Below are 13811 nucleotides of genomic sequence, written 5' to 3'. Positions count from 1 at the left end.
GTACAAGTGAAATGTGTATGAGGCTTTTTTTTTTGTTAAATTATTGCTTTGCTTTTTATGGCTGCTGTTATGTAGGTATGAGTAAGACAGAAAAACGGTCATCCTTAGTTTACAAAGTGACAATAAAAGAAGAAAAGGAAAATCTTAGAGAGCCTTTTCTTGGCAGACTTTACGGTTTTTATCAAATTCTACAGTCAGTTTTTTTCCCATCGCCCATCTCCATATTTCTGTTATGGTTAGGTTGACTGGTCTGGTGGTCAGAATGCAATTTCACCGTAGACGACCAGTCAAGAGCTTATGTGATTGTATTTTAAACTGGTTTGCGGTAAAGACTGAACTTCCTGTATATACAGTACCGTGTGACTGACGTGTATTATTAGTTATATCTTTTGTAAAAAAAAAAAAAAAAAAAACCTTTTAGTTTGAATAAATTAAGAATATAGGTATTAAAACAAATTAAAAAATTCTGCCACTGACGGAGAGATGGATGGATGGATGGATGGATGGATGGATGATGGTCAGTTCCCTCACTACTTCCCCTTTAAACATGGGTTTCATGATTAATGCGTTCCACTGAGTTTTTCTTAATGAAGCTGGAAAAGCATGAATTGTCTTTAGATATATTTAACTTCAGCGAATGAATGATGGAGCCAGTGTGTCCTTCTCTTTCTTTTTTCCCCCCTTTGGGTCTCTCCTTTTCTCCTTTGTCTTCTCACTGAGGAATGGTAAAGATCTTTTTCTTATTAATTATAACCATGCTCTGTGTGTTTAAAGGAGCACTTTAAACACAAGATGTACATAGTGTCCCTCTCAGCCAAGTTGATTGGCATATGACAGTCACTGAGGTGAGTGTGTAAACAATATATGCAACAATATATCAAAAATCAGCACACATATTTAATTATTGTGCATTTAGTGTTCATTAGCTCCACCTGCTCTATATTAAGCATATGTATACTCTGGGTTTGACTACTGAGAACGTCCTTACAGTGAGAAAATGAGGTCAGCACACCTGAGCCCAGTTGCCTGAGGCTCTGGCAGCATTCTGAAGGATAATCCATGAATTTAGTTGTTTTAACCTACATCTGCGCCCTATAGTTGCTGATTTGGTTTTATGAAATCAGTTTTATGAAAAAGTAAGCCATTTGTATATAATTGTTTTAAATATATAATAGCTCCAGAGCCATCCCTTTAGACTCCCGTATTATTATCTGGCTAGCTAGATGTGTTCCATTGAGAGCTACTGCTTGAACCATTGTCCAACTTCTTTAATATCAGCCTTTATTATTATATTATTATGTATCTGCTTTTTCAAGAGGTTTACGCCTTCTTGCGCACGGGTATGATGGCTGCATGATGGAAAATGGTATGTACTTATGTAGCTCTTTTTTTAACCTTAGCAGTTCACTCTGTTTCGAATTCAACCATTCACACACCAATGGTAGCAGAGCTGCCATGCAAGGCACTAGCCTACCATCTGGAGCAACTTAGGGTTCAGTGTCTTGCCCATAGACACTTCAGCATGTGGAGTCACGTGGGCCAGGAATCTGACCGCCAACCCTACGATTAGTGGACAACCCGCTCTACCACTTGAGCCACAGCTGCCACATGATCATCTTGTGAGCAGTGTAGGTAACCTTGTGGATGATTTCAGCTTGGAGAATCGTATGTATGATGTCAGGGGGATCAGCTTTGCGATGAGACCTGTGCGGACTATACACTGTATATGCACACAGTTCACCATCAATGTGAAACTTGAAACAGAAAGACACAAATTGAGCATCATTGTTTGTCCCAAGCCCAGGGAGCAGATCACATTAACAGCTGGTGCAATTTGCATCCAGGTTCACGTCAGGTGATGCCTAGACCACCATTCCCAGGTGAACCAGAGATAAGGTCAAGAGAAAATAATCAATACAAATTAAATGTTTTAAATGGATTTTTTCCAATTTTTTTCTTTTCCCCCTCCATGTTGGAGATGTACACTGTGAGTGTAGGCAGCTGATTAGAACTTATGTGAACTGGTGTCTCCTTGGTTGGTCCTGATCCGTGAAGCGACAGCATGGCATCCTTAGATGCAGAGAGAGTAATCAGTATGGCAAAGTTCAGTCGAGGTCGTGCTGAAAGTCTATCTGTAGTGTTGCTTCTGTGTGGGCAGTTTTCAGCAGAAATGGTGCCAAAGGTCTAGCTTAGTTGAGTCAGCTTGTCCAGTGACCATGGACACGGCCTTTGTGACCCACTGTGTGCAATACTTTAATGGAGGTAGCACTGAAGGTCTGAAGTTTAGTGACTGAGATCAAGGTGGGATCAGCCAGAATTAAGAGTCAACAACATGACCCAGAGATCCAGGTGGATAATGATAGTCTTTATTGGACATGTATACATTACAGCACATACCCAAGCATGACGGGAAGTTGAGGTCAGAGTGCAGGGTCAGCCATGATACAGAGCCCATGTAGCAGAGAGGGTTAAGGGCCTTGCTCAAGGGCCCAACAGTGGCACCTTGGCTGTGCTGGGGCTTGACCCCTGACCTTCTGATCAGTAACCCAAAGCCTGGCAGTGCTGGGACTTGACCCCGACCTTCCAATCAGTATCCCAGAGCCTTAACCGCCAAGCGACCACTGCCCACTGTTTTGTGAGTTTCTGGGATTTATACCGAAGAGGTGGGTCCGTGTTCCTGCCTCTCCTAATTCAGTGCTGTTGACTGGTTGTTCAAAGGCGAGTCCTGGGGTGGAATTCGAATTCACACACCCCTAAGGACTGCGCTTTAGGGACAATCATTTAAATGTTTGTAAAATGACGATATCACGAAGCAAGAGTGTTTGTGGAACTCGTGTTAAAGTTCTAAGCAGTGCAATTGACAGCAAGCATTGTCTAGCTGCTGAGTTACAGTACTTGTACCTTTGTGAAAAACGGGGATTAGACATTCATAGTGTGCAATTATCACACCAGTAACACATGAAAAAGGAGGTTAAAAGTGTCCTGAGCAGTTTTCTAATTTGGTCTGCTTGAAAGGAAAGTGTTTTCTGGTGATCTAGCACTAGAGGTTTGGATAACTTTCTGTCCCATTGTCTTTGTACAGTCTTATCTTTCCTGGCTCAGCCCCACCCCTAGAGCAGAGTGGGCAGGAGTCTTGTTTGTTTCGATCCTCCTGCTTATTGGGTATCTTGTAGATAACCTCAATTGAACTTCAAAGGGCAAATTGTAACCACCCCAGACAGTCCGAGAGTGGAAATTATGTAAACAAGAAATGTTTTTCCTAACCCTATGTTGAGATTTCTTGCTATGGTTCATGGCTGGATAAGAAAATGGCATACCTTAGGGGTAATATCACAGGCAGAGTTCTGATATTTATCTCGCTATCGTATGTAGCTAACCATAAGGTCTTGTTAAAGAACACCACATTCTCCACATTCCCAAAACCAGTTTCTATTCTAGTCACATCACATGCCTGCATCCTCACAAGATGGCTCCATGTTTTCATTTCGGGCTGTGCTTGACTGGATTGTGTGTGACCTAGTCACCAGATGCTCGCCTACGGACACCACCCCCAGGCCTGCCTCCAGGCGTGGGTCCTGGTAACCCTAATCCAGGCAATGTACACTTGGTCTTCATTGTAACTTTTATATGGAGGTCATGAGGATTGATCAGATTTATTCATTAAGGGTGGCCCTACTGGGAATGTTAATACATAGCCCTGAGGTTCATCAAGCTACACAGACCCAGTCACCGTGACAAGATTTTACCATAATGAAGGTTAATTAATGAACAGTTTAAACATATTATAATAAAATATGACTACAAATGTGACTACAAAAATCAAGGAATGCAGGCCAAGCGTTAGAGCATTCCTAATGTGAGATTACCTTTGCTTAGTGAAGCGTTTGCCATGGGCTATACTGCTTTGCGAGATCAGCAAGGTAAACCAGCACTATACCATTTCGTACTCAATACCCTGCCAATATATAGAATAAATCTGGTGTAATACACTCCGACTTTCTTTTCCTTGCGCCCTGCTGTATTCTGAACTATCTGGATTGCCGTTCGTTGTTGTTTTATTGGTTTAATTCTGAATAATGGCTTATAGCTCAATGTGAACTGCAGAAATGCCCATGGCTATACAGCACTCCCTCGCTAACACAACAGATCAGACCAAGTTGAGCTGACTGTGCGCACAGGGAGGGAGACACCAGGACACTGCAAATTAGGGGACCGAAATAGAGCTCAGTTTCAGTTTCAGCAGAGTTCACACACGCCTTTGGTGTACTGTACTGTATGTCTGCAAGTATCTGCGGGTGTATGTGTGGCTGGATTGATTGCGTTACTAGTGATGGTGGTCTCGCTGCCTTCAGGTGGGGACAGCAGTCATTACTCACTCAGTCCCCTGATCATACGCAGAAATACACACACCGTTAGATTCTCTAGCTTCACTAACTCACATTCTTGTACACATACGCTGGACATAAAATGCACAGTATCTGATTGTACAGTATTCTCACATGTCCTGTATAACATGTATAGTATTTACTTTTCTGATACCACGATTGCTCGATTTCTTTACAGTTTTACAGCCATTTTGGTTAGTCAATAATTTAATTTCAAGATCATTCATATGCTCATGATCTCCATGACTTCCCAAAATGCTCCGTTTTCATGTATATGCTGTTTCATGTTAGCTTGGGGACTGGGCACAAATTGGGCATACTCTGGGTCTATCAGTGGGTCTGTTACAGAGAATTTTACATTCATTTCAAAGAAATTATTAACATGCTGTTTGTTATTGTGTTATGTAATATGTGCATATTATGATTATTATTAATTTTTTAGGGCGCATGTTGGCTTAGTGGTTTAGCACGTTTGCCTCACACCTCCAGGGTTGGGGGTTCGATTCCCACCGTGGCCCTGTGTGTGCGGAGTTTGCATGTTCTCCCCCCTGCTGCGGGGGTTTCCTCCGGGTACTCCAGTTTCCTCCCCCACACCAAAGACATGCATGGTAGGCTGATTGGCGTGTCCAAAGTGTCCGTAGTGTGTGAGTGTGTATGTGATTGTGCCCTGCGATGGATTGGCACCCTGTCCAGGGTGTACCCCGCCTTGTGCCCGATGCTCCCTGGGATAGGCTCCAGGTTCCCCCGCGACCCTGAAAAGGATAAGCCGTATAGAGGATGGATGGATTGATTTATTTTTTTTTAATTATTATTGATTATTAATCAAGTTTAAAGGAGGTTTTTGCAGCCACTGTGTGGGTTACAATTATACAAATCAAATTGTCACTGTGTTATTGGTTTCTGACGTCACATTTTGGAAATTGAAATCGAAAACCTCACGTCCTACAGTACAATGAGTTGGAACAGCATGCGGTAACCCGGAGGCTAAAAGCTTCGTGCTCTACACGTGGCTAATTTTCCTTTTCCAGCAAAATGCTGCTTTCCTTTGTTATCATGAAAAGCACAGAAGTGCGAGTGCGTACGCATTAGTGTGCGTGATAGTTGCTATACCCTCGAGTGTACATCATATGCGTGGCTGTCACAGCCCTGCTGAAACGCGTATTGGGGCATTTATATAATTGTTTTGCGCGCCCTGGAGAATACAGCTGATGTCGTTGCGCTGTAATTGAAAGGATTGTGGAGAAAAAGTGCAGCGAGGAATTCTGCTGATTCCACTTTGATTCATCAGCATGTTTTAGACACACTGGAGGGCACTTTGGCAAATTTGCATTGGGGTTTTTTTTTCTGCAAAGATATTTTAAATTCAGGGTTTGATAAATATGCGATCAAAATGGGGATGCATGGCTGCTGTTCACACTGCTGTCACCTTTTAGCTTGTGCTGTAATGTTAATGTTGAAACTACACATCCCACAAACCCAGATCTGGGTTCTGATATATGTGTGTGTGTGTGTATATATATATATATATATATATATATATATATATATATATATATATATATATATATATATATATATATATACAGTGAGGGAAAAAAGTATTTGATCCCCTGCTGATTTTGTACATTTGCCCACTGACAAAGAAATGATCAGTCTATAACTTTAATGGTAGATTTATTTGAACAGTGAGAGACAGAATAACAACAAAAAAATCCAGAAAAACGCATGTCAAAAATGTTATAAATTGATTTGCATTTTAATGAGGGAAATAAGTATTTGACCCCCTCTGCAAAACATGACTTAGTACTTGGTTTAAAAACCCTTGTTGGCAATCACAGAGGTCAGACGTTTCTTGTAGTTGGCCACCAGGTTTGCACACATCTCAGGAGGGATTTTGTCCCACTCCTCTTTGCAGATCTTCTCCAAATCATTAAGGTTTCGAGGCTGACGTTTGGCAACTCGAACCTTCAGCTCCCTCCACAGATTTTCTATGGGATTAAGGTCTGGAGACTGGCTAGGCCTCTCCAGGACCTTAATGTGCTTCTTCTTGAGCCACTCCTTTGTTGCCTTGGCCGTGTGTTTTGGGTCATCGTCATGCTGGAATACCCATCCACGACCCATTTTCAATGCCCTGTCTGAGGGAAGGAGGTTTTCACCCAAGATTTGACAGTACATGGCCCCGTCCATCGTCCCTTTGATGCGGTGAAGTTGTCCTGTCCCCTTAGCAGAAAAACACCCCCAAAGCATAATGTTTCCACCTCCATGTTTGACGGTGAGGATGGTGTTCCAGGGGTCATAGGCAGCATTCCTCCTCCTCCAAACACGGCGAGTTGAGTTGATGCCAAAGAGCTCCATTTTGGTCTCATCTGACCTCAACACTTTCACCCAGTTGTCCTCTGAATCATTCAGATGTTCATTGGCAAACTTCAGACGGGCATGTATATGTGCTTTCTTGAGCAGCGGACCTTGCGGGCGCTGCAGTATTTCAGTCCTTCACGGCGTAGTGTGTTATCAATTGTTTTCTTGGTGACTATGGTCCCAGCTGCCTTGAGATCATTGACTAGATCCTCCCGTGTAGTTCTGGGCTGATTCCTCACTGTTCTCATGATCAATGCAACTCCACGAGGTGAGATCTTGCATGGAGCCCCAGGCCGAGGGAGATTGACAGTTCTTTTGTGCTTCTTCCATTTGCGAATAATCGCACCAACTGTTGTCCCCTTCTCACCAAGCTGCTTGGCAATGGTCTTGTAGCCCATTCCAGACTTGTGTAGGTCTACAGTCTTGTCCCTGACATCCTTGGAGAGCTCTTTGGTCTTGGCCATGGTGGAGAGTTTGGAATCTGATTGATTGATTGCTTCAGTGGTCAGGTGTCTTTTATACAGGTAACAAACTGATATTAGGAGCACTCCCTTTAACAGTGTGCTCCTAATCTCAGCTCTTACCTGTATAAAAGGCACCTGGGAGCCAGAAATCTTTCTGATTGAGAGGGGGTCAAATACTTTTTTCCCTCATTAAAATGCAAATCAATTTATAACATTTTTGACATGCGTTTTTCTGGATTTTTTTGTTGTTATTCTGTCTCTCACTGTTCAAATAAATCTACCATTAAAGTTATAGACTGATCATTTCTTTGTCAGTGGGCAAACGTACAAAATCAGCAGGGGATCAAATACTTTTTTCCCTCACTGTATATATATATATATATATATATATATAGAGAGAGAGAGAGAGAGAGAGAGCGAGAGTGCTGTAGTGTTTTAAATCACAAACTACCTAGTCCTGTTTTGGCCAGCATGGATATGCCTGTTTGCTTAATTACTGATTAACTGCCTAACCAAGGAAGTATAGTGATTTAAATGCTGCAGAAATACCAACTGAACTTGGAAATCAGATTGCTTTGAAAACGATCTCTATATGTCCTAATATATTCTAATGAAACGTGCTTGATTGACATCTTGTGATTCTCCACTCTCAGCCTGCTTTAACCATTTTTAGGACCCACCCACTTTACACTTTGCAGTTATTTATTAGGCAGATTTTAAGCAGTAATTTTTTGGGGGACTTCATTGTATACCTGTATAGCTGAGGATGCAAATAATATACCTGGGTCTACATTACAGAAACGTCCTAACTGTGAAATTCTATCTTTTCTTTTTAGAAACTGAATTGGAATCTTGTTAAGGACAATAGCTGTGACGCAATGTTCAGAACATTAGCATGCTGACGAACACACTAACACTAAATCCGCTTTGCTTTTGCATTTCCGATGCCTTGCACAGAAACCTGTCAATCTGGAGTATACTATGGGACATAGTTAGTATTTGGAAGTGACGTCATTTTAGAGCAGTGAAGTGGGTTTTTATATTAGGGATGCACCGAAATGAAAATTCTTGGCCGAAGCCGAATATAATGAAAAACTTGGCCGAATACCGATCATGTTTTTTTGCGTTTTTTCTATTTATTTTGCCATTTTTTTCACCATTGCATAAATTAAATAGTCAAAATGTGCTTTTTCTATTTTGTCTTGCTTTTCAAAGAAAAAAATCAATTATAAAAACTACAATTTCAGAACATTTATTTAACACTGAACATTTTTTTTCATTCCAGCAGGCATAGGCTAGCAACAAGGCACAATATAACTTTAAATAAATAAATGAGTAAAATAAAAATATTTTTACGTGGTCATCTTTGAGCCCCTTGAATAGCCGATGTTACGCCTATAACTGACTGCTGAAAGAATGGAACACTCTGTAGCCTACAACAAAAAAGTGCATTGACGAGAGTGTAAAAAATGGTTCTGTTCAGTTCTATACGGCTGATTATATTGGGGATATATACCGCTCATGTCCCTGTACACCTCGCCGAGTATTATAGTAGATATAGTATAGATACGTTGTTACTGTTATGTTCCCTTAAATAAATACGTCTTTACTTGCTTCCGTACTCTACTCAATTACGTCTCACGACAGGACAGAATACTCCGGAACAGAAACAAAACAAACGCACGTGTCCACAGTAAACAATGTCACGGTTGTCAACATCCGAAGAGCATGCGCTCGTGCACGTAGCTCATGCATGCGCGCGCCCCCTCATCGCTCCGAGTACGCTGCTGGAAGTGGAGGTCGTGAAATTCATGCATCTCACTCTGGTTGCTAGGCTATTTGGCACATCATCAAACATGTCATCGTTTGGTCAAATTTATTCGGCCTTTTCATTAATTTCGGTTGCCGAACATTCGGTGCATCCCTATTTTATTTTGAACACTCACTGCACATTCGAAATTCTCTCTTCTATTCCTCAAGAAATAAAACACATAGAATGGGACAAAATATAAATTTTCTTACTCTGGGGTAGACAGAGAACCAAGTACAATTTTTAAAAAGTTCTCCTGTTCAAGCCCCCTGAAGCTAATCTCTCAGAAACGCAGGTCACCAGCACTTTATAGTAAAGGAATCAGTAAGGGACCATATAAAAATTGCATGACCTGGGCAACTGTGTTAATATTCTACCAAGATTATAGTCGTCTATTATTTTTCAAAAGAAAAATCATTCAAATTCAATCATTTTTAAACTGTTGGAGTTACACATGTAAAATACATTTCTTTTAAAAAATAATAAAATAAAAACTGTTTTTAAAAAATCTATTTGCTTTAGTTGATAGCAGTAATGAACTGTATCATAGTACATTTGGTTTTACATGTGCAACTCGTACAATCAAAAAGTTCTTGAATTTGAGTTACGTTTCTTTTTTTTTAGCAAAAAAAAATCCCCTTATTTTCAAAATCAAGTTGTCTCTTTAGGAAGAATGGAGTAAAATTTTAGTGCGACTCATGCAGAGGCAGGCAGAACACAGCAGAGAAAGGATTGATGCAAAAAATTGTGTTTATTTCTTTAAGCAGAAGGAAGTGGCAGGGTGTAGGCGTAAAGGATGTGAGGTGTGCTGGCTTTCCGGGCCGTGGGCTTTGCTGGGGCACTAAGGAGGCACGTTGCAATGGGCCAGGCATAGTAGCGTGGGTCAGCAGCGGTGGTTGGTGGCAACGAGAGGTCCAGTGCTTTCCCGAGGGTGACCGCAACAAGAGCTCTCGGTGTGGCACAGGAGGGGATCGTTGCTGTTGTCAGGAGTCGGCGCGATTAGGGAGACAGAAACTGCTCATCTCACTGTGGCCATGATGACCTTTTATACCCTCATGTCTTCTCTATGAGGGTGAAGAGCCGCCACAGTCATTCCTCTGCCCTGCCCCATGGCTATATTCTTGTTCACAGTCCACAACAGTGGCGGCAGTCATGTGAGGATCATGCAGTGGTTTGTGCACGTGGATTGGAGGCTCGCCGTCATACTACATACTGAAATCTGTTGTTTTTTTTTGGCGTCACCTGAGGTTACTTTATTTATGGAAGTTGGTGAGGACCACACAGTAAATAAAGGTGTACTTTCTTTTTCCCATGACTTTGCTTGTGTTTTTTTGGTATTTCTTTTTCCTATTTGTGGACTTTTCTAATGCATTTATCCCTGGAATTTTATTTATTTATTTATTTATTTGGCTTATGACTTGGCGCATTTTTACTTGGGGTGGATCTGAGGAGGAGGCATTCACATGTTTCACAAATTTGAATTGTTCAACTGATTTTGGAGTGGGAGGTGCTCTAAATATTAGTCACGCCCACTCCATTATCTGTGAAGCATCGTCTGACGTGGCAGAACAACCAGAGCCAAGTGCAGCAGGGAAAAGGGTAATTGTAGTTGCATTAAAAAGCTGACAGATAATATTAATAGCTGCTGAAAAGATTGTAGATTGTGATGCACGCTTTAGCCTCTAAATTTTGTAAATACAAAAATAAACATATAGATACACCTATGATTGGCCTGTCTAGCTAACTACTATCACTGTGTATAATCAAGGATTAAATAAAATGAATAAATTAGCCTTATGTTGCGCTGTCACTTGGGATGTATACACACATTGGATGGGATCCAAGGGGTGCTTTTGTAAGGATCATGTTGGAAGAATTTCTAATAGATAAAAGCTGGATGGAGACGTAGCTTCATTCAGTGCAAGCGTCACCTCCGAATTAGCATTAACGTGCTATAACGAGTGCGCCAATCTGGCGGAGGAACGTGTGTGGAGTTGAGCTGAGTCAATACCGTGTGCGATTATTGCGATCCGCTCCACCGGGTCTGTATTTACCTCTCAGCAATGCCAGGTGGAGATCACACCTTGTTTTAGTAATTAATAATTAAACGAGTCTCCACTCAGGGCCTCCTGTACCACGGGACGTGTCACTCCTCTGCTTTCTGAAATCTTCCTCCTTCTGTCTCTCTCTCTCTCTCTCTCTCTCTCTCTCTCTCTCTCTCTCTCTCTCTCTCTCTCGCTCGCTCACTGCGGAGGGAGCAGTCGCGTGTGAAATTGGGTTCTAAATTACACGGAGGAGAAGCGTTAGCCATCAGTCCAATGCTGAGTGTGTTAAAAAGCGACCCAGAGAGAGTGAGAGGAAGGACATGCACGCGCGCACACACATCACACAGACCTGAAGGACTGAGAGACCGTGAGATACACACACATGCATACATAGCTTATTTAGATAGGTTATTTGTCGTAAAGAAAGATGCATTGTAACAACGGCTCAGAATGATTGTGAAACAGATAGGCATGTCAGTCCAGTGGAGCACTGGACTTTTTCCCATTACCCTCTTTACCTATCCTTATCACGGGTGCCAATAATTCTGGAGCTAACGGTCACATTTGTGCTAATAACTGACGCAAATACAAGTATTTAGAACTGAGCCATGAGACATCTTACAGTTGTGAGAAGGAGAGGGGGATTGTGGGACAGAATTGTTCAACATTTTATCTGTTCAGGACAAAGCCAGTGGCTAAATCACTGTTTCAGCAGATATGGAGTAACAGGGAGAACATGCTGCCTTCTCAAGCTGAACTGGGGTCAAACAGGGGTCAGTGGGGGCAGAGAGAACTCTGGGTAATCATGTATGTAGGAACATGGGTGATAAATCTGGTATGTGTGTGTAAAGGGGGAATTTGTGTTAATCATGATCTCTGTAACATTATCATTGTTATATTGTATTATATGTATTTGTTTGTTTTATATTTATCAGATCGCTGATACCTATACATCACGGTGAATGTATTTTTTTTCTTTTGAAAACCGCTGGTATCAAACCTTTTTTAACTCCTTTGTCATGTATAACATTCTCTTTTAAAACCAAATATTTTAAAGCACTTTTATTTAGGTTTTGGTTGATGGGGGTTTTCAATAAGCTTCAAATCCAGGAACTGAGATGTCCATAACAAACATTTCAGAATGATGTCTTAATCTCCTAGTAGAAGCAAACAGGTTTTAGACTAAAATGTCTAGGGACCAAAGAACCTCATTAAAATCCTGTAAAAAAATTACCCTAGATCCTAGTCATTCATAACAATGGGTAAGCTCAAGGAATTTAGCTGTGATGTGCGGCAAAAGGTTGTTGAGCTTCACACAATGGGAAGTGTCTATAAGAAAATAGCAGAAGCATTGAAAATGCCCATTTCCACCATCAGGGCAATAATTAAGAAGTTCCAGTCAACTGGAAATGTTATGAATCGACCTGGAATTGGACGTGTGTCTGTATCGTCTCAACACACTGAAGAGGACGGTTCGAGTGGACAAAAAATCTCCAAGGATCACAGCTGGAGAACTGCAGAGGTTAGTCGTGTCTTGGGGTCAGAAAGTCTCCAAAACTACAATCTGAAGTCTCCTACATCACCACAAGCTGTTTGGAAGGGTTTCAGGAAAAAAGCCTCTACTCTCATCCAAAAACAAACTCGAGCGTCTTCAGTTGGCCAGACACTACTGGAACTTCAAATGGGATCGGGTTCTATGGTCAGATGAAACCAGAATAGAGCTTTTTGGTAATAAACACAGAGGTGGTTTTGGTGCACACAGAGAGGTAGCCGTATGGAAAAGTCCCTCATGTCCACGGTTAAATATGGAGGAGGATCTTTAATGTTTTGGGGCTGTTTTTCTGCCAGAGGACCTGGACATTTTGTTAGGATACATGGCATCATGGACTCTGTCAAATATCAACAGATATTAAATGAAAACCTGACTGCCTCTGCCAGAAAGATATAAAATGGACCATGGTTGGATCTTCCAGCAGGACAATGATCCAAAACATCATCAAAATCAACACAAAAATGGTTTACTGACCACAAAATCAAGGTCCTGCCATGACCATCCCAGTCCCCTGACCTGAACCCCATAGAGAACCTGTGGGGTGAACTGAAGAGGAGAGTCCACCAGCGTGGACCTGAAATGTGAAGGATCTGGAGAGGTTCTGTATGGAGGAACGGTCTCAGATCCCTCACCATGTATTCTCCAACCTCATCAGCGTTATAGGAGAAGACTCAGAGCTGTTATCTTGGCAAAGCGAGGTAGCACAAAGTATTGACTAAAAGGGTGCCAATAATTCTTGCACACCTACATTTAACAAAGGTTTTTTTTATATAAACTTGTGTTGTGTTTGCAATTGTTTGATCTCCATGAGAGCAGAGTATTTTTGTGCATTTTATTTTTAAACAAAAGATCAAAAGTTTAAACAATAAAGACAATTTTTTTTTTTTTTTTACCACCATGGCTGCCGATATTCGTGGAGAGCGGTGTATATAGAGGCTATGGAGACAGTAGTAGATTTAAGATCAGTAGTATTTGTAGTAATAGTAATATCAACAACAGCTGATATAAATACATGTAATGTTTATATTATACTAGTGTATATTATATTTAAGTACACCCTAACCCTAGTATATATTATATTTACCGCCCAGTTGTCTGATTTTTGATTCCTTAATATAATTTCACTCTCTAATCAGTAAAAGAAAGGACTTTGGAAATGCTTTTGCCTATTATTATGTTGTGAAGTGTGTGTTTGAG

General features: G+C 41.2%; 1 protein-coding gene across 2 annotated transcripts in view; it reads left to right on the top strand.

The window, feature by feature from the left end:
• Positions 1-13811, top strand: part of prmt3 (protein arginine methyltransferase 3) — a 59738-nt gene that overhangs the window by 23930 nt on the left and 21997 nt on the right. The gene's annotated exons all lie outside the window — the stretch shown is intronic.

Source organism: Ictalurus punctatus, chromosome 10 (assembly GCF_001660625.3).
Source record: "Ictalurus punctatus breed USDA103 chromosome 10, Coco_2.0, whole genome shotgun sequence".
Lineage (NCBI taxonomy): Eukaryota > Metazoa > Chordata > Actinopteri > Siluriformes > Ictaluridae > Ictalurus > Ictalurus punctatus.
This window is presented reverse-complemented; position numbering and strand designations above follow the sequence as displayed.